The sequence below is a fragment of the Chionomys nivalis genome, chromosome 15, assembly GCF_950005125.1.
Source record: "Chionomys nivalis chromosome 15, mChiNiv1.1, whole genome shotgun sequence".
NCBI classification, from domain to species: domain Eukaryota; kingdom Metazoa; phylum Chordata; class Mammalia; order Rodentia; family Cricetidae; genus Chionomys; species Chionomys nivalis.
Window position 1 is genome coordinate 22,383,346 of NC_080100.1, and position 24,426 is coordinate 22,407,771.

Here is a 24,426-nt window from a genome sequence, read left to right on the forward strand (position 1 = left end):
ACAGGACAACAGTTCCAGTCACTTCAAATTGATAATAATGGCATATCCCAAGAAATTCGATGATTCAGGGGCTAAGAGAGGGACTTTCAATGAATCCACTCAGGGTTCTCTTTGAAAGTCAGAGACTTATTAGAATGGAGCAAGATGTGATTAAAGTTTATCAGGAAGACATTTAGGGGAGGGTCATACAATATTTTAAGTATTCTTTTGTATTTTTCTTTTCCCTCAGTTCTTTTCTTATTTTTAAATTACAGTTTTTGTTCATGTGGTATTTAAAATGAAAATTGGATGCTGGTGATCTGTATCCTTAAAACATCTACTAATTTGAATTCTAGTGTTAAATATTCACTATTGGTTGCTTTCATCATGCTGACTTTTGGTGGTTGGCGCTCAGACCTATTCATATTGCCCTCTTCATTGAAAAGCTCTTATAGTGCATGAAAAGGCCAGACTTTTCAGGACTGTGAGCTTTTAGGTTTATGGTGATAAAGACAACCGCCAGTGAATGCTGTCACATGACCTTCCAGCTGACCCTGAAACTTCAGAACGTGACTGCTGGGCGACCATTTTCAGGGAGATGGAAGTTCTTCAGAGTATGACTTTCTTAAGCTTGAAGCTACTTTTAAAACCTAAGGGTCTGTACCCAAAGAGGAAGAAGGTTAGGTTTGGAATCAAGATAGAAATAGATATGGTGAGAGTAACCTCTAACCCCAAGATGCCTTCACCAGGGAGAAAGCATGACAAGACAACCTTGTGCAAAGGTCTCGGGGAAGTTGTGACTGTTCTTGCAGAAGTCGGCAGTGGGACACTGCTCCTTTGGATTCTGTTTGTACCTTTTGGCCTGGGACATGGGTTTCAAATGAACTCTTTTTTTTTCTTGTTCTGGTTTAATTAAAATAAACAGTATTTGCTAAAGAATTAGGAAGATGTTATAACCCAACTCACAAACTATACTCAATTAAAATTTGCCGAATACATCAGACACCAGCACGCTTATGATATGCACTAAGACAGAACACAACCTGTGCCCTGGTTCAAATTTCTGTTGCTGCGATAAAACATCTCAACAAAAAAAGCAGTTTATAGGAGGAAAGTGTTTATTCTCCTAGAGCTCCAGATTACAGTCTTTCAAAGCAGAAATTCAAGGTAGCTGGTCACAGAACATCCATAGACAAGAGCAGAGAGGAACAAGCACCCGTGGGGCCTGTCTCCTTGCTGTCATCTAGGTTTGTCCTGTCCTATATAGCCTAGGGTCCCTGACTAATGAAAGACACTGCTTACAGTGAGTTCTCTAGCACCAATTAGCAATCAAATCAGTCTCTCATGGACTTAGCCACAGGCCCCTTTGATCCAAACAATTCTTCAATTGAAATTCTTTTCCCAGTTGATTCCAGTTTGTGATAAGTTAACACTGAAAACTAAGCATCACAGATGCAGACTGTATTTCAGAAAATATTGAAGAATTGAAATTGAACATGCTTATAACAAAAGTAAGAATTAACTTAGGAGTTAATTTCACAAAGGTGACCAGAAAAGAAATCCCAAATGTTTGTAAATCGGTCAACATATTTAAAATCATTATTATCTTTCTGTATGTGTGTGCATGATGTCTGTGTGTGGGTACGGGTGCACACAGGCCTTGGACACATGAAGAAGCCAGAGAAGAAAACTTTCAGAGCCAGTTTTCTCCTTTCACTGGGGGTTCCAGGAAGCAAACTCACACTGCCAGACTTGTGCAGAAAACATTGTCCTCCAATGATCCACCTTCCAGTCTGGCAACATACTTTCAATAATCAAATAAGCTCAAGAAGAGATGGTTTGGGGGAGGAGAGACACGGATGGACATTATGAATGTATGATGGCTGCATATATAGAAGTAGCACATTGGGTTCTAGTGATTTGAAAACATGTGCTAATAACTATAAATAAAAACAGAAAACAACCCTAAACGTTAATGTGGAAGAAAATTCCAGTGGAAAACAGAAAACATTTTGAGTTGAATAAGAACAGTTCATTCCTAGAGGAGTAATTTTAGTGAAAAGATTAGGCCATCTTTGCTCTTTGGGAAGGAAACAAATGTAGTCAGAATTAAGTAGTCCTGGGCATGTATCCACATGCACACACACATGTACATACACCACCCGTACATGCGCACCTGCAAAAGCACAAGGAAATAAATAGGAAGTTCCAACTACATGCCATGCATTGTTGTGACGCTAGTAATAAATCACTGGCCAAGCAGCCACAGTGTTCTGAGGAACTTTAAAATTTAGTAGCAGGGAGAGCTCGCCTAAGCAATGCAGAGCAGATCTAATGCCATTTCCTCCGGCTGCTCGTCCTGAGTCTAGGTGGCACCACATCCCCCCCCCCCCCAGATTGATAGAACTACTTGACGAGGAGTAATAAGTCTTCAAATGGTGCTAAAGTCACCCGAGAGAAATCATGCTGAATTTACCGCGGCAGAACACTCCAATGTCTTAGACACAACAATAAAAATGTCACAACAGGGAATCAAAGAATAAACAAATAATAATGAGAGCAACTCTAACTTATACAGTAATGTGAAAGTCATAGCGGTTGTCTTTAGAGAGACATTCAGATTTATTCTGGAGCTTTACACAGGCCCTCCCTTTGGGTAGCCTTTGAATAGAGAAATGTCATCTAGCATATTGAGTTCTAAATATGTCTAGGCAACGGTCTGCAAGGTGAGCATGCCCCAAACAAGGAGATGTCGCCCAAATAAATCCCGCGGATACCCGAACAACTGGAGGCCCCCAGATGAGTAGGATGGCAGCAAGGTGATTCTTTTCTCAGCCCTAAAAGCTCAGGTACCAGGTATTTGGGAAGAAGAAGCTAAGCCAGCCATGGGGGCACACTTAGGGATGTGAGGCAAATTAATATTCGCTACCTGGACTAGGAAGAAGTTCATCAAATTTCAGGTTTGGCCAGGATGCTGAGTCTCAGTTACGGTTCTGGGAGATACAATGATCAACTCTCTTTCTTGGAGAAAAATCATATTTTCTTTAAAATTAAAAAAAATATTAAATGAAACTGGGTTACATAGGGTCATTTTCATGGAAGTAGGCATGAGAACATGTAAATGCCCATCACCCGCTACCCTCCTTCCTCTCCCTTCCCTGCTCCACAAATGTTAGTTTCCCTGGTCAGTTCAGCTGTACATTCATGTCATCAGAACACACACGATTTATATCTAAACTGAACATAGCTGGACATGATCCTAGTAAGTGAATTAAGTCAGTGTTGCAAAGACATTTATATTTTTGAAAAAACCCTTACTTTACTGTAGAATGTATCTTTCTAAATGAACTTTCATTATCTAAAAAAGAAAAAAAAAAAACAAAAACTCAAACCATTTTTTGTGTGTGGTCCAAATAACCTCATCCAAGTATGAGTTTTGAAGTACCAGGGTTTCTTAAACTAGAACATGACTGTTTGCTAAGCTATGGCAATACTGCAAGCAAGCGGTTTTGCCTTTTGTGTGTGTGTTGATTTTCAGACATCCCAATCAGATTGCTTTGCTTGAGGGTTGTCAGCGGCTTAGAGAAGTGAGCCTTCAAAACCAGTGATGAAGGACCACACAAACCACATGATTTCAGCATGTGTGTACATGCGCTGTGGGACTCCAGGGATGCTCACTATCTCCAAGACATGCTTGAAACTCAGAACAGTATGTGGTAACCATTCATCTACCCACAACGTCTGCAGTTCCAACCAGGGTGCAAGTTGACGAAGCTCTGTGCCATCTCCTCCCCTGACCCCTCCTCCTTGCAAGTTTCCTGTTTCCTGTTCTGAACCATGGTTTGCACCTGAGTTCTACTGATTTCTACAGAAGGTTTGCCTTCTGATTTTTACTGTGAATTAAAGGTGGAAGGGACTTGGCCCGAGTGTGCACTGGGTAGGGGCAGGGAGATGTGTGCCTGGGTTGTATCGCTCTGAGGGAGGTTGCCCAGGGCTGACTGAGGTTTACAGAGACAGTACATTCTACAGAACTCTCCCTCTGGGGGTTGGGTTGATTGTCTCTATCCTATGCCATGTCAGGCATAAGCCGCTGGTCCTAGAACTTGACAGCTGCTTACCAGTTAGTAAAGTCTGCCATTTTTGATACTTTATCCAAATCCTTCTTGAATTGTCCTGTCTCCTTTAAGGCACCTGCTCTATGACACACTTCTATTTCTTCAGCATAGTGGCAACATGAGCTCCCTTTCTCTAGAGCTTGCTATCTGAGTGGAGAATGGAGACTTGTCTTTTTTTTCTCCCTCCTGCTGGGTACTAATTTCATTGCAAGGATAATAGATGGGAATTTTTGTTTTGAGGGAAATGCTAACATTTTATTTAAGGCAAAATGAATTCTGGTTTAGGAAATGATTCTGTAAAAACATACATTCATCTTAGCCTTTTCATCGTTTTTGTCACATGAATAAGAAGATGGTATCTAAATGCCTGTGTTCCTCAGTTTAAAATTAAAAAAGCTTTGGGGTCTGTATTTTCTTTCTTTCTTTAAGATGTTTCCAGAAATGTTAGCCTTGGAAAAACTGTCTGATCAGCGAAGTGTGTCGTATTCCCATCCTTGTCCTTTGTACCCCCCACTCTGCCTGGTCCTTCATTTTTATTCCCAATCTACCCTCCCCCATCCCTCTGCTTCTCTTTCCATACCCCATCTGTCAGATGACTTCTTAAGGTCTTATTTTCCTGGGACATGCTTGGAGTGTGGGCTGACAAAACCCAACACTCTGCAAGAGGGCTTCATGTTTATGAGAGCCACTGATGGTCTAGAAGTTTCACTGTGATTGACTGAGAAAATTAAGTTTGGGCATAGGATTCATCTTGTTTTCCCTTTTCTTGTCCCAGATCTTGCTCCCTGGGAAGTAAGGCAGTTAGTTTCAACCCAGCTCAATGCTTGTGGAATCACTCCTGGGGCAAGACTATCTACGGTGTTTGATTTAAGTGAAACATTGGACAACAAAGTGCTCAGATCTGCATGGTCTCCTGCAAGGACAACCTTTCAGGGGAGGCTATGTTCTCCCTGGTTCTCTTTTATATTTGGCAGCAGAAACTTTTCTGCCTCTTAGCTCTTCAAAAGGGCAAGTCACACTCCGCTGCAAACCACCCAGACTGATGATTCCACAAACAAATTACGAAATAAATAGGGAAGAAAGAGTTGCTAACATGCATTTCTTGAAGAATAGTTTGTGAAACCTTCCATTCCCATCTTCCATGCACCTCTGCTTCACTGATTTTTTGATTTGTTTTTTCTACTGAAAATTTTGTTATTGGAAAAAATAATTAATTTGTTCATACTCCTTAGTGGACAACAAAGTGTTTTTCTTTTCAAACAACTGTGATGTGAACATCCCTTATCCTGATGCCAGACACCAACACACACAGATTGCTGCCTTACAACCCCCATCATTATGCTTTTTACATAGATTTTGTGTGTGTGTGTGAGGAGGGAGGGAGGGAGGGAGGGAGGGAGGGAGGGAGGGAGAGAGAGAGAGAGAGAGAGAGAGAGAGAGAGAGAGAGAGATCCTCCTCTCTGCCCCAATTCAAGCCACTTTCTTTGAACTCCTTCCCAGACTCCTGTTGCAGGATCTTGTTCCATGACTTCTTCTGAAACCTACTCACTTGACTTTGCCCTTGTAAATTCTACCAGGATGGGACTCTTGCCTCCATCCTTCAAGATGTTATAGGGAAGAAATATACCCTGGGTACCAGAGCCTATGTGATGGACTTGCCTAGTCAGGGACAGATTTTTTTTTTCCAGGCTTGATTGAATCATACTCTCATACAGGTGAGGACAGATCTGATGTCAGTCAAGGCTACCCTGTGAGCTCATATTCATGGGGTATTATTCAAAGCTTATTTTAATTTAGTTTCATAGTGCAGTAATGCAAGCTATTTTTCCAAGTCCCAAACATAAGAAACTCCAAAAACTGCCTTAATGTTTTTCTGACATAACTGTGGATTTTCTTAGGCTGTCTTCTATAACCTTTCTGCCCAGCAGATCACAACACAGTTTGTAAGAGTCTGAAGAAGACAGAACTTCAAAGGAAAATTTCATAAAACAAAAATTACAACATGATGGTGAATGTTCTTTGCATATTATATATATCAGTGTATATGTTATAAACACATACATGCGGTTCCACTTGTATTTGCCTATGTTTTAATGAACCTTAATCTAGTCTCTATTGTATTTTGTTAACACACAATTGTCTCTCAATTTTCTATGACTCATCAAACTTTTTCCTTTTTCTTCAAGTTACATTCTCAATGTTTTCCCCTAAATCAAGAATGAATTTCAATGCTTATTTATGAATTTGCTTCAAAATACTCACATTTTACTTCCAGCACACACACCACACACACACACATACACACATACACACACACACACGTATGGTTTCTTCTTCTTCTTCTTCTTCTTCTTCTTCTTCTTCTTCTTCTTCTTCTTCTTCTTCTTCTTCTTCTTCTTCTTCCTCCTCCTCCTCCTCCTCCTCCTCCTCCTCCTCCTCCTCCTCCTCCTCTTCTTTTTCTTCTTCTTCTTGACAGGGTTTTTCTGTAGCTTTGGATCCTGTCTCAGAACTCTCTCTGTAGACCAGGCTACCTCAAACTCACAGAGATCCGTCTGACTCTGCCTTCTGAGTCCCGGGATTTAAGGTATGTGCCACCACCGCCCAGCTCCAACTTTCATACCTTTTAAACGTTACATTTTCCCTTTAAAGTTGAGGGAATTCATATAACTGCCTTTTAGAAATTTAAATGTAGTGTTTTTGTTTTATTCATCAGCTTTGCATCTGTTGTCAAAACATTTTTATCACAACCAGAAGGGGAAGGAGGAGACCTATTATCCACATAAAATCAGTTTTCTGCACTCTTCCACCCTTGGCAAGCACTAATCTAATATTTCTTTCTTTGGACTTACCTATTCAGGAGCTAGCATATAACCAAGAAAGAAATGAATTTTTAATTTAGCATAAACATTTTGAACCTCATCTACATTCTAGACTCCATCATTACTTCATCTAGTCCACTCTTTTTTAGAGTTGAATACTATTTCATTATATAACTTTTCATGTTTTGTTTTTTTATTCATTCCTTTGTATAGTATTATAGTAGTGTTCTAAACACTTTTGTATATTGTATCTATTACCAATGTCGAGAAGAATATAGTTAATGATGGAATCTCTTGATCATAGGACAATTAGGCTTAAGGTTTTTGAGTGATATCAAACTGTTTTATGAAGTTTACATGCCTATCTCCAGAGAGAGAGAGAGAGAGAGAGAGAGTTCTGCCTTCTATGCTGCCTTGCAGACAGCTACTATGGCCAGTCTTTGGCCATTATTGTCTGACTTTTGTATTACAATAATGTGTATTGATTCTTTTGTTACTATCGCCTAATGTCTGGCAAAAAGCAACTTAAGGGAAGAGGATTTATTTCGGTTCAGGTTTCAGGAGAGATAGTTCATTATGGTCAGAAGGCATGGAAGCTGTGGTCACAGGAGACTTGCTTGTCAAATCTTGGTATATCAGAAAGCAGAGAGAGGAAATGCCAGGACTCAGCAGCGCTCTTCTCCCCTGCCCTTTTTATTCAGTGTTGACCATATTCAGGCAGTGGTTGTCTTCACAGCTAATCTTTCTGGAAAAAAAAATTCCTAAAGACATACCCAAAGGTGTGCCTCACGAATGACTTCAGTGTTTCTGAACCTAATAAAGTTAACAATTGAAGCTAACCACCATAATAAACATCCTTGTAAATAAGGAATGATTCACTGTGGTTTCATTCACAGTCCCCTAATGAGTTAGGATGCCCGACAGTTTCCTGTTGTTTATTGGCCATGTTTATATAAGTTTTGGAGGAATTCCCATTTTGATTCTTCAGCTATTTAAAAATTACTCTTTCCACATCCAATGGTAGTGGAGAACATCAAAGAAACTGTTTTCCGTGCATGAGCAGAACCCACAGTAACTGTGTCAGCATGCACGAGAACCGATATCTGCCTAAGCTCAGGCCAGATACAATCCCGGCATTTTGGGGGCTTGTCGCCATGAAGTCCATTGCTAGCTGAGGAGACGTTGCATTTGGTAGCTTTTGTGAGGAGAGTCAGATTTCTTAATAATGTGACCTTTCCTAAGTTAACCACTCAGCAGGATCAGCCCCCACACCCAAGACTAGTTGGGCAACACACACTGGGCTCATGAGAAGAATGAAGAGCAAGTCTGAAAGTTGGCTGGGAAGGAATGGGAAGGTGAAGAGAATAGTGTTTGGGGAGGGGAGATAAATATGTTCCAAATATATTGTATGAAATACTCAAAGGATTAATGAAAATAATAGAAGATTGACTATTTAGTACCAAGTGGTCAACTTTGGAGTCATATACATACAAGTAATAATATACAGAGATCATATTTATAGATTTGTGTATATATGCATATGAATATATATATATATATATATATATATATATTTACAGCAAATAGGGGGCGAGAGACCATAAACTTGAGAGAGAGAGAGAGAGAGAGAGAGAGAGAGAGAGAGAGAGAGCGCAAAGGGGAGGATACCTTACATAAGATTGGCCGGAAGGAGGAAAGGAGAAGGAAAAGGTGATGTAATTATATTTTAATTTGAAAAAATTTTCCAAGGCCAATTTTTTGAAACCAAAATTTTGCCATTCAGTTGCATATCAGGCATCCAGCAAATGTGATATAAACCCTTGGACCTGAGTACATTCAGCCTTTTAAGCATGTCACAAACACTATGACTTCATCAAGAGGTGGCTACTTCTGTTTTGCCTGGCAGTTTTCTAACATGGCAAGTAAAGAAAGTCACGAGGCCTGCAGAGAAACTAGAGTGTGACTAGAGGACACGTTCACAGGATCCATCTGGATGCCAAAAACAATCAAAGTCGTCCCTGTACGTTTCATAAAATCCTTTAGGGAAAATCTGGTTGCGATCACTGCTAATTATCACACTGACTGGACTGGTAAGAGCGTAACGGTGCAGCTTAATCTCAAAGAAATTTGCTCTGTGAAGAATTCAGTATGACAAAACCATGCCAATGGACTATGAAATGAGGGTACAATCTGCTAGAAAATAGTTTTGTCTATGCATATATCAAAACCAAGTTCTTAAAATGTAGCAAGTCAGTTGTGAAGATTGGTCCACCGATGGTTTGTGGGACGCCTAACATTGGGACCAGGGGCTATCTCTGACTCTTTTAGAGGCCTTTGTAACCCTACTCCTTGTGCTGGGTGGCCTTGTCCAGCCTTAATGCATGGGAAGGGGCTTAGTCTTACCTCAATTTCAGAGGCTGTGTTTTGGTGATACTCATGGGAGACCTGCCCTTTTCTGTACAGAAAGAGAGGAGGAGTGGTTTGAGTGGTGAGACCAGAGGGGGATGGAGGAGGAACTGGGAGGGGCGGGGACACTTCAGATGGGATGCAGTAAAAGAATAAAAGAAAAGAAAAAAATTGCAAGTCTTTTTAGAAGCACTGCATATAGAGAAAATACCATATTTATGGAAAATTAAAAAGCACTCTATTAGTATTCATATACTAATTAACTAAAAACTGAAGAATAGACGTGCTCCAGTATGATCCATTATGACTGTGTGAACATATGCCTCACTATGCCTGGGGATTTGACATAGCATTTCTTAGTGTGGGTCACCTGGTGAAATTTTTTTTATCACTAACAGGTTACCTCCTAGTAAGGCTTTCATTAGAACTCCTGAGATTGGCCCAGTGACTTCTAAACTTACCCTAGCTTAAATTCTTCTGCTTCCTTTAATTAAAATCGTCGAGGGTGAACGTCTTTGGCTTCTCTATACCCACTGAACCCAGTCCCTCACAGCTCACTAATTCTGACAGTTCCCCATCTAACTCCATCCAGGACATCTGGGTGGCTCTCCAAATCTTTAGTTAAAATAACAGCCTATGGCAGAAACATGGCCTCTTCATCCCTGAACGCAGTCCCTGATGTTTCTGACACACTCTGCGGCATCTACAGATGTTTTCTGTTACAGTTTGGATTTTGTTTTAAGTGTGTCCCTTAAAGGTCATATGATGGTTAGAAATTTTATTTCCACTGTGGTGTGTGGGGACGAGGTAAATTCTCGAAGTGACAGAGTCTAGTGGAATGTCACTGGCGACACTTCTCTTGCAAAGGGTTAATACAGTTCTTGTGGAACTTTGGCTAGATTCTATAGGAACAGATGCTCTTATATAGAGCTGTTTCCTGTTTCACTCTGTGATAACTTCCTTTAACACACTTTCATCATGATGTTATGTGCCATCCTGTGATGTGGCCAGAAGGTTGTCACCAGAGATCAAATGAATGGAGTTGTCCAGTGTGGATCCTTTCTGCAAGAATCCCAGTGCCAGATGCTTTATTATAGCAATATAAAATGGACCAAGATGTTGACTGAGTAAAGGAAATGATATATTCGTTAGTACAGCCTCACTTCCTGTCTTGGTATAGCTGTTTATCCTTCCATCAACATCCATGGCTGTTCGAAGTTTGCTGATATTTCAATACTCACTTTCTATTACGTAGCTTCATCTGAGCTATGCTCTCTTATTGATTGATAGCGACAGGCCAAGCAATCAAAATAGATGGGATAGTAGATGAAAAATGAGCCTTGTCCAAACTAAGCTTCCAGAACAATGTCTTGGAGCAACAGTAAGCAAGTGGACAGATACGTTACTATCTGACCATCATCACAGATGCTTAGGGAATTCAGCTTTAATCTTGGAGAGGCCCACACAGTGACTTCACACAGTGACTTCACACAGCACTCCTCCATACTTCTCAAGAGTGTGGCATGTGTCATTTATCTCATTTTGGAAGCAATGTCTCTTTCATTTCTTGAGTTCAAGATTTATTTTTGGAGGGTAGCTATCAAGGTGGTCATCAGCAGATGAATAGAAAATGTGGTACATATACAAAATAGAATTTATTCAGCCATAAAGAAAAAATGATATTATAAAACTTACAAGAAAGTGGGTGGGTGGAAAACAGAAAGCAGAAAATATTACGTTGATTGAGGTAATCCAGGCTCAGAAAAAATAAACACCGTATCCACATACCCTTTCTCATAAGTCATTCTTAGCCTTTAACTGTTAAGTATGTGTCTCTAAGCGAATGTAAATATGGCTAAAGCCTCAGTAACTGGAAAAGGGTCCACGTGAGAAATAAAGCTTTTAAAGAAGGACAGTAGGGAAGACAATAAAGCAGATATTGGAATACTCTCGGGGCTGCAGCAGGGCAAGGAGAGACTTAGAGACAGAAGGGGATTGGTGAGAGAGACAGATAAGCATAAAGACATATGTACAAAAATCCCATGTGGGAACTTGCTGTGTTGTAAGCCATTGACACACACGCACACACACACACACACACACACACTGGGGGAGGGGAGGGAGAGAGAGAGGGAGAGGGAGAAAGGGAGAGAGAGAGGCAGTGTGTTCTTATAAAAAATAGTGAATAACGCATATTTAAGTAAGTCAGAAAATGGCTAATTCTTGAGGCTCTGTAGGAATGAAGAGCTTTTAGAGCTTACCTGTGTATGCGGTTGGATATAGAGCCACAGGCTAGCCTCCTTTGGATATAGTTTGCCCTGAAACTCATTTGCCAATCTACTTAACCAGGAGTGATCTCATTAGGAGCTAAAATGTGTCAAAGTCATGCCCAATAACTAGTTCTGTTTTATACTAATTAGGGATTAGAAGCCAGCTATAATTTTTGTCTAACAGAATGGGGAACCATACCTTCCAGAAGACAAAGGGAAAATGAGAATTGTTTGACACCCCTCATTTCAGGAGGACTGGAAGGAGCACTCCATGTGCTTGTTTTCACTTTACGTCACTGAAAGCAGAATAAGTTCAGAAACATTTCCTGGGAGATGCTGTCACCCAGACGGTTACATTTATAAGTGCATCCCAAACCCCTAATATTCTTAATGGCATTGGGTTTAACTCACCCAATTCTCCAAGTCTCAGAACTCATTTATGGATTAAGAGTAAATCTTCCTAAAGACAGAGGAAAGAAGAGGCAAGGAAAAGGAGGGGGAAATAATTTTGATCCTGGAATTCTTTTCTACGTGATGAATGGGACCAGATTCCAAAGCTCTTTTAGAGTGAGTCCATGGGTTTAGTCAAGGGTTCTAGATAGATTAGTATACAGAACACTTCAGACAAGTGAATCTTCTGTGAAGAATATTTTTTCTGGCCACAGCTACTGTTACTGTAGTTGATCTAGAGAAACTGAGGCCAGCGGTAAATGGCCTTTTTCAAGCCAAGTAGTACTGTCAACAGAAATAGTCTCTTTCTCTGCAAAGTAAGTTAGACAATGCTCTGGAGAGCACACAGATTTGCATTCAGAGGGGTTTAATTACTAGTGCCATAAGCAATAAGAGAAGGAAAGTACACAGGAAGAAAGGGCGGGCAAGGCCAATCACCAGGAACACCTTCCAGCTCACACTGCTAGATCGCAGCCCATAGTTTGTCTCCCCTCAGACCTTGAAGATTGGACTCCATATGCCAGATGGTTGAGTCCTAGGTTACAGGCGTGGTCTGTGTTTTATGTGCAGCTTTGGATTTGACCTGACTGAGAAGTGAGGGGACAAAGAAAGAACAGACACAGACCCCTGCACGGAAGAACTGGTGCCCAGTGGCCTCTACTTGTTTTGATGGAGGACACCAGCTACTGAAAACAGCCCTGAATCTAAGCCCCTCTGTTATGTACAAGACAGGAGGAGGGGCTAGCTAGTCTCAATAGGAAGGTGCTATCTCGGGTTGTAAACACATGTGGGAAGAGGAAGCTGCAGTTGCCAGGCTTTACACATACTAGCGAATCTCTAGTAAACACGCTTACTTGCCCGCACAGTCAATAATCGTACTCCGACTAGAGGAAGGCTCTGCCTGTTCTGAGCCTGACCTGTGTGAGAAAGGCTTTGCCAATTTCACATGGGTCTGAGGCATTGGTTCTTGACACGGCTGTGCCTTTGTCAACAAAACACATTCACTCAGGGCATCATCCCCTCTTTACAAATTCACTCAAGACTTCCTTGGGTATATGAGGATGATTAGCATTTATTTACCTCAAGTTCAACCCTACCCTGGAACGCCAAGGAAGCATGTAATACATAGCATTTAAAAATAATGTTAGTTTTACAGACCATCCCGAATGAAAGAAATCAACCCAACTGCTCATTCTCGGCATCATTCTGTTTCCAAAGAGACTAACTGGAGCCATCTGCCGTGTCACTGCCTCGACTGAGGACATGACAAATAAAAGCCACACGCATTTGGTGGCTTTAATGTTGGGAATACGCTGCCATACTTCAGTATTTCACACAGAAATGAATGGGTGTCACTCCTAGGAAGGGAAAACACTTCACCTGACCGCAGGAGGCAGCGGCTGTTCTCCCTACGATCCGATTCATTCGGATAAAGGAGTAAAGGAACAGAAAGGCTCCCAAGAGCCACAGAATGTTCCTTGAGAGGGACATTGCTGTTCTTTCTCGCTTTCCTCTCATTAGCTGTCAGCGGCATAGAATCCAGAGCTGGAGTAATCCAAAGAACCAAAGGAGGGGTGAATGGCTCAGAGATCCCCAGCCTCAGCATAAAAAACAGCCACTAAGAAGAGACGCTTAGTCCTGTCTCTATCTTTTTCTCTCCCTCCTTCTCCTCCTGGTCACGTAGGTATGTTTTGTGATGTGACAGAAAAAGCTTAGGATAAGGCGAATGAAGCCATCAAACAGCTGTTAGTGTGGACAGTGGGGCAGCAGAGCCTCTGCACAGGGCCTTGGCGTTTGTTTCTCTTGGGGAAGAAGTCATGACAGCCACACTGAACAGTAGGAATTCCAGAGATTTTACTTTCTGAGCTTCGTGGCCAGAAACATTCCGCTGAACTTGATTTAGTTTCCTTTATGCCACAGGAATAGCTGTCATTCACTAGACCAACAGGGATTATCACTGTGGAACTGTATCCTAATTATCACAAAATACAGCCACATCTAAGTTTTCCTTTTCGTTAGATACCAATGCCAAAGAAACATACTGTCTGCATTGCAAGTTGGTGCCTTTTAAATTCTCTCTTTGTCTTAAGAAATAGAAGTTGCTTTTCCTTCTATAAGCGTTATCTCCAGAACTTCTTGAGTGTTCATGTGTGTCGGGAATAGTTACAGGCGTGCTATCTGATTGAAAACTAGTGATAACAGCAGAGGCAACACTATCACTTCTATCTCCACACAAAGGCAACATCATAAGGAAATTATGTAACTGCTACACATTCTCAGATCCCGATAAGAGAAGCTGTGGGTATGAACCCTTTGGCCTTAGCCTCCGCAGTCCATGCTCTTAGCCACATTATGGTTCTGCCTATTGTGACCCATTGGCTTAGCAAATAGCATATTGATAGCATATCTTCCTAATGCTCTTATTGCTGAAGACACCGTGCAGTTCAGATGCAGGGCCCAGAGGCTCCTGAGATGGAACTGAACTGAGAACCTTCTTCTTGAGGACTAGATTTCATGTATCAGAAGGCACTATGCAAGCTTCCAAAGGAGGGAGGCAGCCAACAGACCTAGAGTTACGAGGCCCATGAACTACAACAACAACCAGCATGGCATTGTAATCCAAAGTGTGTAATAGTGACAAGCATACCTTGGTGGTAACCAACAGCTCTCTAATCAGACCGAACAAGAGGGAACCTATGTTTGGTACTGGCAACTTAATCAACTACCCAGGGCTAGTGAAATCAACCACCCAGGGCTAGTGAAGTCAACTACCCAGGGCTAGTGAAGTCAACTATCCAGAGCTAGTGAGGTCAACTACCCAGGCTAGTGAAATCAACCACCCAGGGCTAGCGAAGTCAAGTAACTACCCAGGGTTAGTGAAGTCAACTACCCAAGGTTAGTGAAGTCAACTACCCAGGGTTAGTTGGAGCAGAACCTACAGCCACCACTTTGCTAAATCACCATCACCCCTGACTATAGTCCTCGCACTCACAGATAAGTGTAGTGCTTACCCTTCATGGAGGAAACTTCACTGCCACAGACGGGAAGACCCTTACAGAAAACCACAACCAATCAAAATGTACCGAGGGACTCAGCTCCAATCTGCAAAACAACTCCTTCTCCTAAGGCTCAGGGAAGAGAGGGCAGAAAGATCCAGAGAGTCTGCTGTGAGATTGTGCTTCTTGGGGATGTCAGAAGCTCTCACATAAAGCCTCACCCACATTACTGCCTAAAGAGGAGCTGAACAAGGATGGTTAGAGACACGCTAAAGTGGATGGGGAAAGCCCACGGGGTCTGATTTTATTTGACATCTTATTTTTAATATGTGAGGTGGCTAAGGTAGGAAATTATGGTTTGTAGAACAGCAAGATCGCAAACCAACTTTGTTTTACTCATCCGCAAAGGAGTCCCCTTAGCATCATTCTAACAGGTTCTTTAGTCCCTCATCAACTCTGTGGCTGCTGGTCCCTGTTCCCCATCATGAGCCAGGAAAGGCAGCACTGCAGAGAGCAGGCAGCATTAAGGGGCCCAGGATTTAGTCTCAGCTCACTGCTTCTACTTAAGTTATTTTCTTTGCAATTATTTGTTTATTCATTTGTGTGTGTGTGTGTGTGTGTATGTGAGTGACAGCATGCATGATACACGTAGAAGGAAAAGAATAACTTGCATCAGGCAGTTCTTTCCTTCTACTACGTGGGGCGCAGCGATACAAAGCAGTCTTGTGCTTTTATCTGCTGAGTCATCTCCTTGCTATTACTTTTATTATTTGGGACAAAGAAGGCACTGGTATATAGAACTGACCTTTAAAGAAGAGATAGGGATCTAATGTCTCTGGGAAAACATCCCAATTCTCACAGTCTCCAGGCTCCTCAATGTGCCTCCACTGGACACCCTCCGAGTTGTCAAATGTGCCTTGTCAGAGGTACATTGCAGACCCCAATGAAATGCTCCTAATAGGTTCTGACCTAAAGCTTCAGTTCTTCTATTCAAGCTCACTGGTCCACAGCATGCCTCCTGTGATCAGGGGATGTCCTGATTCCAGGCCCAGGTCTCCCTCTAGAGGATATCATCATATTTTCTTCATTTATTGTAACCAAGTTCAAGGAGCTCCAATAGGGTCTCTGGGACCCAGGTGTGCTCCTACTCCCTCTTAGTTCTTATTGGAGGAAAATTCATAGTAAGTGGATTAGTTCTCCCAGGGTTGGACAGAGATATGCACATTAGCATACAATAACTTTGCTTTAGCTTTAGTACTGAACTGAGTATTGAAGCCTCAGGGCTATGGAATGGTTAGTGTCCACAGACAGCAAGAAACATAGGTTTTGAAGAATTTCCTTAGCTTCTTTTATTGAGTCATTCACTCTGAACTGAAGAATTTTCAGCATATTTTTCCTAACTGTAAGATGGCAGTCTTACAAATGACCTGAATTCAGCATTATTTGTAATAGAAAAATAACTCTAGAATGTTTAAGTCTACATGTCAAATCACCATCTGTATATATGGGCGGAGTCCTAAGGCTTCAGAAACTTGGCCCTTGTATGTATATGGGCCCTTGCTTATGAGACTTTGATCTTTTAAATGCTGGTGATGATATAGACTTCCTGATAAGGGTTGGCTTATCAGATAATCAAGTTTCTCCTCCAGAAGAGCATTTGTTTCAAGTTAGAGGGTAAAACCAAACAAACGACCCTGACAACTAACATGGTCAGATTTGGCACCATCCTGGTACCCATCACATTATATACACACTCAGATGTTGTCTCTGCCTGGAAGAACAATCTTGCCTGGACCTCACTCCCTTCAAGCCATGACGCTACTGGACCAAAGGCAAAACTCACCCATGTTGTTGGGAGATGGTGCAATTGAGGTCTAAGCACTTTGACTATGCTTACACAGTCTCCTAGGAAGGCAAGAGCCCCTACCCCCAGGCCAGTCATATGACTTTGCATTTGTGGAAATGGAGTGGTCGTTGAGTTTGCCAGGGCCGCACAGATGGTAAATACCAAACGAAAGTGTTCCTAGTTTAGTATGATGATATTTTGATGTGACTTGTGCCAAAGTCACATTACATCATCAGGAAAGGTTTTGTTTCACATCAACAAAATTTCCAGGCACTCCTAGAGAGACTCCGGAGCAGTGAGCTTTGGGCACTCAGCGTTCGTCGGGTAGGAAGCAGTCCCAGCTGCCAGTTGTTAGTTTTAATCTCTAGGCTCAACCCTTCTCACTTCAAAGGCCTCGTGCATATACTGTGGCATGGGACAAAATCTCCACATCCCCTTTGCTCTAAAATCTAGGGTGTTTGAGTTTCACTCCTTTGGGTCTATGTGACAAACAAATCAAGCCAATTGAAAGCCTGTGCCCCATGATCATTACTGAAATGGATGAAATTCTCTTTAAATAAGCGGACAAGAGGTAATGGCAGGCTTCTTGTTTCAGCTCAGGTAGTGTGATTTTTATTCTCCCCAAATACATGTCTGGTTGAATGAAGGTCAAATAGGAACACTCACTTCCCTAGTGGGGGGAATAAGCTTTCAAATGGGTTCTCCAGGATTTGTAGCTTAAAGTTCTTCTAATAAAAATACTGTCCTCACTTTTTGTGTGTATATTGTTCTGAACTTGGGGGAGGGAGCAAGCAGAACAAAGTCCTCTTGGACATGTTCTTCTAGTGACCTCACAGTAACACCTCGCTGTGGTGCACTGTGGATTTGTTAGTTAATAATTAACACGGGAGCTCTACCTTTGGAGGAGGCAGGTGTCTTACATGTCCATGGCTGAGAACCAGCATTTTAGGCAGGTCAAGTGATCAGAGCAGTCCCAGGATCTGCCCAAGACCAATCCATTGATGGTTCTGGAGAGAGATGGGTAACTGAGAATTATCTCTATTTCTCTGCTCATTTCTCTCCAGAATCCCTGAAATAGAATGAGTGTTTCCAACCATGTCACGGCTCTCTGATACATCAAATACCTGGGTTGAAAGGTATCCTAGACACCCCAGAGCTCAAAGCACATATGCCTTTAACAGTGTGCTGTCCTGGATGGCAACAGACTCCATTTGATATATATATATATCTGGTGTTATTGAAGGGCCCTGGAGTGTGAAACTGATCCTGGATCTCAAAGTCTTAGTGTGAGAAAGGGAATGGCAAATATCTCATTCATATCTATACTGTTACATATCAAATTGACAGTTGTGTGACATTTAAATGAATAAAATAGTTAAAAGCTGGGGAGATGGCTCAGTCGAGCACCTGGTGCGCAAGCCTCAGGCTTGCGTTCAGATCAGCAGCACCCGCTGTAAACCCAGGCACACACCTTCGATTCTATGGCTAGGGAGTTGGGGAGGCTGCCTGGGGCTTGTTGACTAGGTAGTCTGGCTGAATTGGTCCAGGTTCAGTGAGAGACCTTGTCTCAAGAAAACAAACAAACAAATACCTTATCCTTAAAGTAAACAAGAACAGGCTACGGACAGCAAACCGTCTAACTGGAATGGAAATTCCAGACCCACCCTGAAAGGTGTAACTCAGTTACCCAGAGAGGAGGCACCCATACCTTGCTGAAGCCTCAGCTTACCCAGAGGAGGCAACTTTTTTTTTTTTTTTTTTTTTTTTTTTTTTTTATCAGATTCTGGGAGGTGCTGATGCTGCTCAGGGCTCCTGGGCTTTGGCGCACCTGGTTCTCTAAGCCAAAGGTGAGACGGGGATGGAAGGATAAGGATGACAGAGCCAGGAGAAGCCTATCGCTGGAGAGCATCCAGCTAGTTACCATCCTTCTTGTGCTGGGGGCACCTCTGCATTCTATTCCACCTTCAGTTAAACAATTTCTGGCATCAGATCATAAAACCCTCTTGCTTAACAAGCAGAGAAGATTTTCCCTTGGGAACTGAGTGTTGCTTGGAATAAGTATTCTTGCCTGTCCCTTTGTACCTCTGATGAACCTGCTCCCTGTCCAGAGTGAATTCTTGCTTCTACTCAGGTTGGTGCCAGCTGGAAAGGGAGAGACCCTGGAGGTATGAGACCGGGATTCCGTGAGGGTAAAGGGAGGCTCTCTGGCTCTTCACCCAGAGGCTGGAGGTTGTGGGGGAAACTGTCTGAAACAGGCATAAGGATATGTACTTCAGACAATGTAAGGAGGAGCAAATGTAGGCTTCTGACACCAAGGACCTTCATAGATTGGGTTCTGGGTGAGAATGAAGATACTCAAATTTTAGGGGCCTTGCACTTCATCAGTTTCATGACCCCAACCAAATCTCTCAATTCTACATTAGTTACTTCATCCACAAAACCTGGCTGGATTTCTAAGAATCATTTCAACTAGAAAAGCCCACGAATCCCAGGACTCCAAGCCTCCCAGTTAATGAAGAAATATAAGAATTGAGTCCAGGAAAGTTTAGCTACTTGACCTAGTGCTTTGGAACAACAGAATGAGCACATTCTTGCCTCCTGGACCAGTGTTTCTCAGCCCCCCCACCCCCAGCATCATCAAAAGTAGACAGGGGGATTCCAGAGGAAGGGAACTCCATACCGTGAGAGACCTTGGGGATCAGAGTCCAGACTTCTGAAATGAGCCGTCAGCGACTAGCCAGCCCCATGAGCCCTCCTCTCCGGAAGATTACTCTTCTCTGTGTCCCCAGAATTCGGCTCAGTTTGACTTTGACCTCTTGGGTCAGATTCCACCATTTGCCAGGCAACTGTTCTCATTATTTTCTTGGCACTGCAGTCTTTAGGAACAGCCACAAATAGCTGCCAGGGGCAGTGCCACAGAACTGCCCAGGTCCAGCTCTTGCTATCTTTGACAGTTTGTCCTCCGATATCCCTTATTCCTAGAACTCATTTTGGCCCACCTGATTTGTTTAACCATCTCCACAAAAAATCAACACACCTTATTTATTTTTACAAAGGCTGATTCTGATGTGATCTGAGGTAAGCAAACACTTTTATTCACGTCAGCTACTCCCCTAGGGCACCCTGGGTTCATCCTATCCAGGACAGACTTTAATGCCTATCTAAGACTCAGTATGGTGGCCCTAGCCTGGCTCAGATGGACAGGGCTCAAATGCTGAGAAGTTTGCTTTTCTGAGTGCCTCAGGAGAACACAGTTCCTTCATTTGTGCCCTCTAAAGAAATGGTGGTTGTTTTTCTTTCCCTGGGGGCTAATTACAGAACACACAGTTGGAAAAGGGAAGAAAAGGCGGACCTTATTGTACTACCCCACCTCGCTCTCCACCACTTAGCCAGGACTAGCTAACACTCTTCATGTTACATACGCTCCGACCCAGCTCACCCAGAACACAACTCTCAGTGACAGCTGAAAACCAGTTGTATCGCAACATATTCCCCTAACCTGGGACCTTTTTGATTAACACTTTACTGAGACCTAAATGTGAGACACTGTTTACAAGTTCTTTATAGAAGATAACTTATTTAACTTTGAAATTCATATTAGGTGGTATCTGGATTGAATTGTATCTCTAAATGTACGAGAGATTCTTATGTTGAAATCTAAATGCCTGGCATCTCAGAATTGGACTTCATGTGGAAATAAAGTCATGACAGATGGAATCAGTTAAGAGAGGCTCTTGTGACGGGCTCTACTTCAATCTAACTTGTTTAAATGGGATAGCTAGATCCAGAAATACAGGTTTTTACAGATACAGATGCACGAGAGAGAGAGAGAGAGAGAGAGAGAGAGAGAGAGAGAGAGAGAGAGAGAGAGAGAGTCATTCAAGCATGATTCTTCTAGAAACCAAGGACTGCCACAGATTACCCCCAGATATGAAGAGAAATACACGGGACAGATTTTTTCCCTCACAGACCCCAGAAGAAAACCAACCCCTTTGCCTTTTGAAACCAACCCTTGGTTTCTGTTTTCTTGTCTCCCAACTGCAAAGCGTTTCTGTCACTTCCAATCCCTCGGTTTGTTACACTTTGCTATCACCCTCCCCAGAAAACTAGCAGAGATGACCTTACTTCATATGCAGAGATGGAGTCACAGCAATTGAGTACTTCCCTAATGTCACGCACTAGCAAGTATCAAGGAATTTTCTCGAAAATCTTCCTTTTGCAGGACAGCATTTAAACTAATTCTACTTTGGCCTGAACAATCAAATCACCATGAAAGGAAGCTTAATTGACAAAGCCAGTGTAAAAGAGAAATACATATATCCCTTTGTGGTCCATGAGATTTCCTTGGCAGTTATTCTCATCTCCCGTGCTAGAACAAGCATCAAGGTAATTGTGTGTCTACTCGTAATCAGAGAGAAAATTTCCCTTAGAAGAGGCAGAGAGGAAATGCTAGGTAATGATGTCCCTGAGTCTAATGATCGACAGATGCTGAGAGAGGCTAGCCATTGTCTGGAAAGATATTTACATTATAATCATGTTACATAAACATCAGTGTAAAACAAAGCCATGGGAGTCACTGATACCAGAAATGATGTGATTAATGACCTCTTTCTAGAGAGTCTTTCTCACCCTCCATCAGGAACCCCGCGGTGATAAGCATAGGCACAGAGATTTCTTCCTAGGAACACTGCTTCCAAGCTGCTTCTTTTCAATAGCTTCCCACATATTTTCCACATTTTCCCTCTTGTCCATTTTGAACTATTCTCCATATTCCAGCCAGATCTTTCCTTCTGTGAATGCAAACCTCCCTACGCATCTCTTCTATCTGCAATGCTCTGATGGTTTTCCTTGGGCTAATTCTTCTTGCATGGCCTACATCTATCCGGAGGGCTGGCCATGCCTTTCCGTTCAGGCCCCACTTCTCCCCAAGCCAAACATTGCATGTTCCATTGCCCAAACTGTAGTAGAAGTCTTCCTGCTACTCCCATTTCCCCAATGGTTTTGTTCTCTGGGGCTTACCATGATCTCTCGCCATGATCATGCTGCCCACAGCCACCCTTCTCTTAGCTTCATCTTTCAGTTTGGTCCTGAGGAGCTTCATCATTTATCACAATTTGGTCCCAGGACCTCTTGACCAGAATTCATCCCTCTTTTTTGTGATGTGCTCCCAGTCCATCACATTTTTTTTTATTTGACAGTTGGTATTTTATTCAGATAGCAGTCTCATTACATGTGGTCCAAGAATATTGAAAGAACTCAAATAAAATCAGATGTGAAGGTCAGTCTTCACACATCATAGCTGATGATGCCACGTTTGCCTATGATCTCTCCGACATAAAACCACATCCACACCTCAGTGGCCACCAAACCATTCAGCACAGCTTCCTTAACTGTAAGATGTTTGAAGCTACCAGTTTTAGCACTTTGAATTATTTTTTTTTGCACTCTGAATAACTGCAGGGAGTTCAGCAGGGGTTGGGGGAACCAGCTCAACCTTGGCGTATTGCCAAAATGTGGCCAATCGAGGCTTCGAGTAAGTCACAGCAGCGGATACTAGCCCCCGGGCCTTCTCAGCAAAGTTACGGATGAACTTGGCCATGGTCTAGGGTGGAAGGTCTGTCTCCTCGAACCGCCGGCTGAATTCCATCACATTTTTTTTTGCCACCATTATTGGCTTATGGGTAATCTCCCCCACTAGCTTTTGGGGGACAAGGACTATTTCATCCACCTATGTGATTCCAAGGACTATCCTGTTATATAATTGGTGTTTGATTAACGAATGTGGAGAGAACATACGGATGATCAAATGGCCCATAGTTTAACTTCATAAACAACGAGGGCATTGTACTGCTTCCCGTCTGAAGGCCTGTGCTTTAATGCCCCTAAAAATGAGTCGAAAAGAGAGTATCCATCTCTTGTCATTTTCAGCCTTGTGTGCTTCTTTTCTCATTCTGTCTGCCTTCCATAGGAAACCCCGAGCCCTACACTGAAGTTTTTCTTTCAATATAGGAAGATACATAAGTGGGGTCCAGTGTCTATGGGGCTGAGTAAAAACAAGTGGGTTGAAAAGGAGGACATGGAATGGGATCAAAGGAGCTAAAGTCTAGGAACGGTTCAAAGTCATGGAGAAAGTGTAGACGAGAAGACCAAGGAGAGAATTCAGGTGGTAAATAAGTCACATTCCCAGGACACAGAACCCTGCCTTCTCTCCGCTACTACCAAATGCTGGACTTGGCCCTAAATTTTCATGACTAGTCCTTCCTATATTTAGAAGTAAATGGAAATGAACAAGAAAATAAATTGGCTATTCTGTTTCATTAGCACCTTGAAAACAGCGTCTCATGATACAGATGCATGTTTCTCACAGAATTAAAAATCATTGGAGGTATAGACTTCGCCCAGGTTCTAGACACCAGCACAATGCTTTGCCTTATCGCTGAGCTACAGCCCAGTCGTGAGACTGCAAACTCAAGGGAGGAGGCTCTGCCCCTGACTCAGGGCCCCATGTACAGGAGATGCTCTGCAGAGTAGCCAGCCACAGCAGAAACGGTTGGAGGCTAATGCGGTAGGAGAAGCAGCTGCTCCCATGCTGACCCTGTACTGGGATCTGAGTCTGAGTCTCCATCGCTCATTTCTGAGTATGTGGAAGTTGCTTGGGCTGCTTCTACTGCCCTATGGTTTGAAGATCTCTAGGTCAGTAGCTGGGCACTCAGTATCAGTGTAGGGTTCGCTTCCCATCCATAGACATGGCCTCCTCCTTCGAGGATTCCCAGTCAAAATCTTCGAGTGGGATAGAGAGCTAGCTACTCCAGTGCTGCCAATTCCACCGTCTGTTTTAACTGTCTACAGTGATAGTCAAGTCCTGTTGTCATACAGGCTTAAATGGACACAAGGAACAAGCTGTTGAGTCTGTGAATGAGCCCCACTTTACAGAACAACCTTTGGGCGAAGAAGCTCTCAGATTCAGTCTCTTGAGCTGAAAATCCTCAAGTGTTCTGTAGCCTATGGCGACTGTGTAAGTCAAGTGACTTTCTTACCTGGCTCATTCACCAATTTCATTACCTAGCAGGAAAGGAATATGAATATCTATGAATACTAATGCTCTGGCAGGGACCTAATTTTAAGCAATCGATGATTTTTAAGCAACACACTGGTCTGAGTGGTAAGCTCTTTTGCATCGTAGCAGCAGTGAGTCAAAAAATTGTCACTTGTGGGTGTCTATGGGACCTGCAAGTCCCAGCCGACTCGTGCATTTCCCTGGAGAGTCACCCACTCCTGCCATATTGTAAGCATCAATCCCTCAGACTGGAGTGCAGTCCTACATCATTGTATGTGGGCTACTGATATTGCTGCCTGGCTGTCCTCTCCTCTCAAATACAGTGAGATGGTGTCCTACATCATTGTATGTGGGCTACTGATACTGTTGCCTGGCTGTCCTCTCCCCGAGAATACAGTGAGATGGTGTCCTACATCATTGTGTGTGGGCTACTGATATTGTTGCCTGGCTGTTCTCTCCCCGAGAATACAGTGGGGTGCAGTCCTACA

General features: G+C 42.7%; 1 protein-coding gene and 1 pseudogene across 6 annotated transcripts in view; both read right to left on the reverse strand.

Annotated features, from left to right (window-relative positions):
• The window catches only part of Prlr (prolactin receptor), a 172,767-nt gene that overhangs the window by 106,164 nt on the left and 42,177 nt on the right, over positions 1-24,426 (reverse strand). The gene's annotated exons all lie outside the window — the stretch shown is intronic.
• LOC130887313 (ATP synthase subunit g, mitochondrial-like) lies at positions 22,072-22,517 on the reverse strand (annotated as a pseudogene).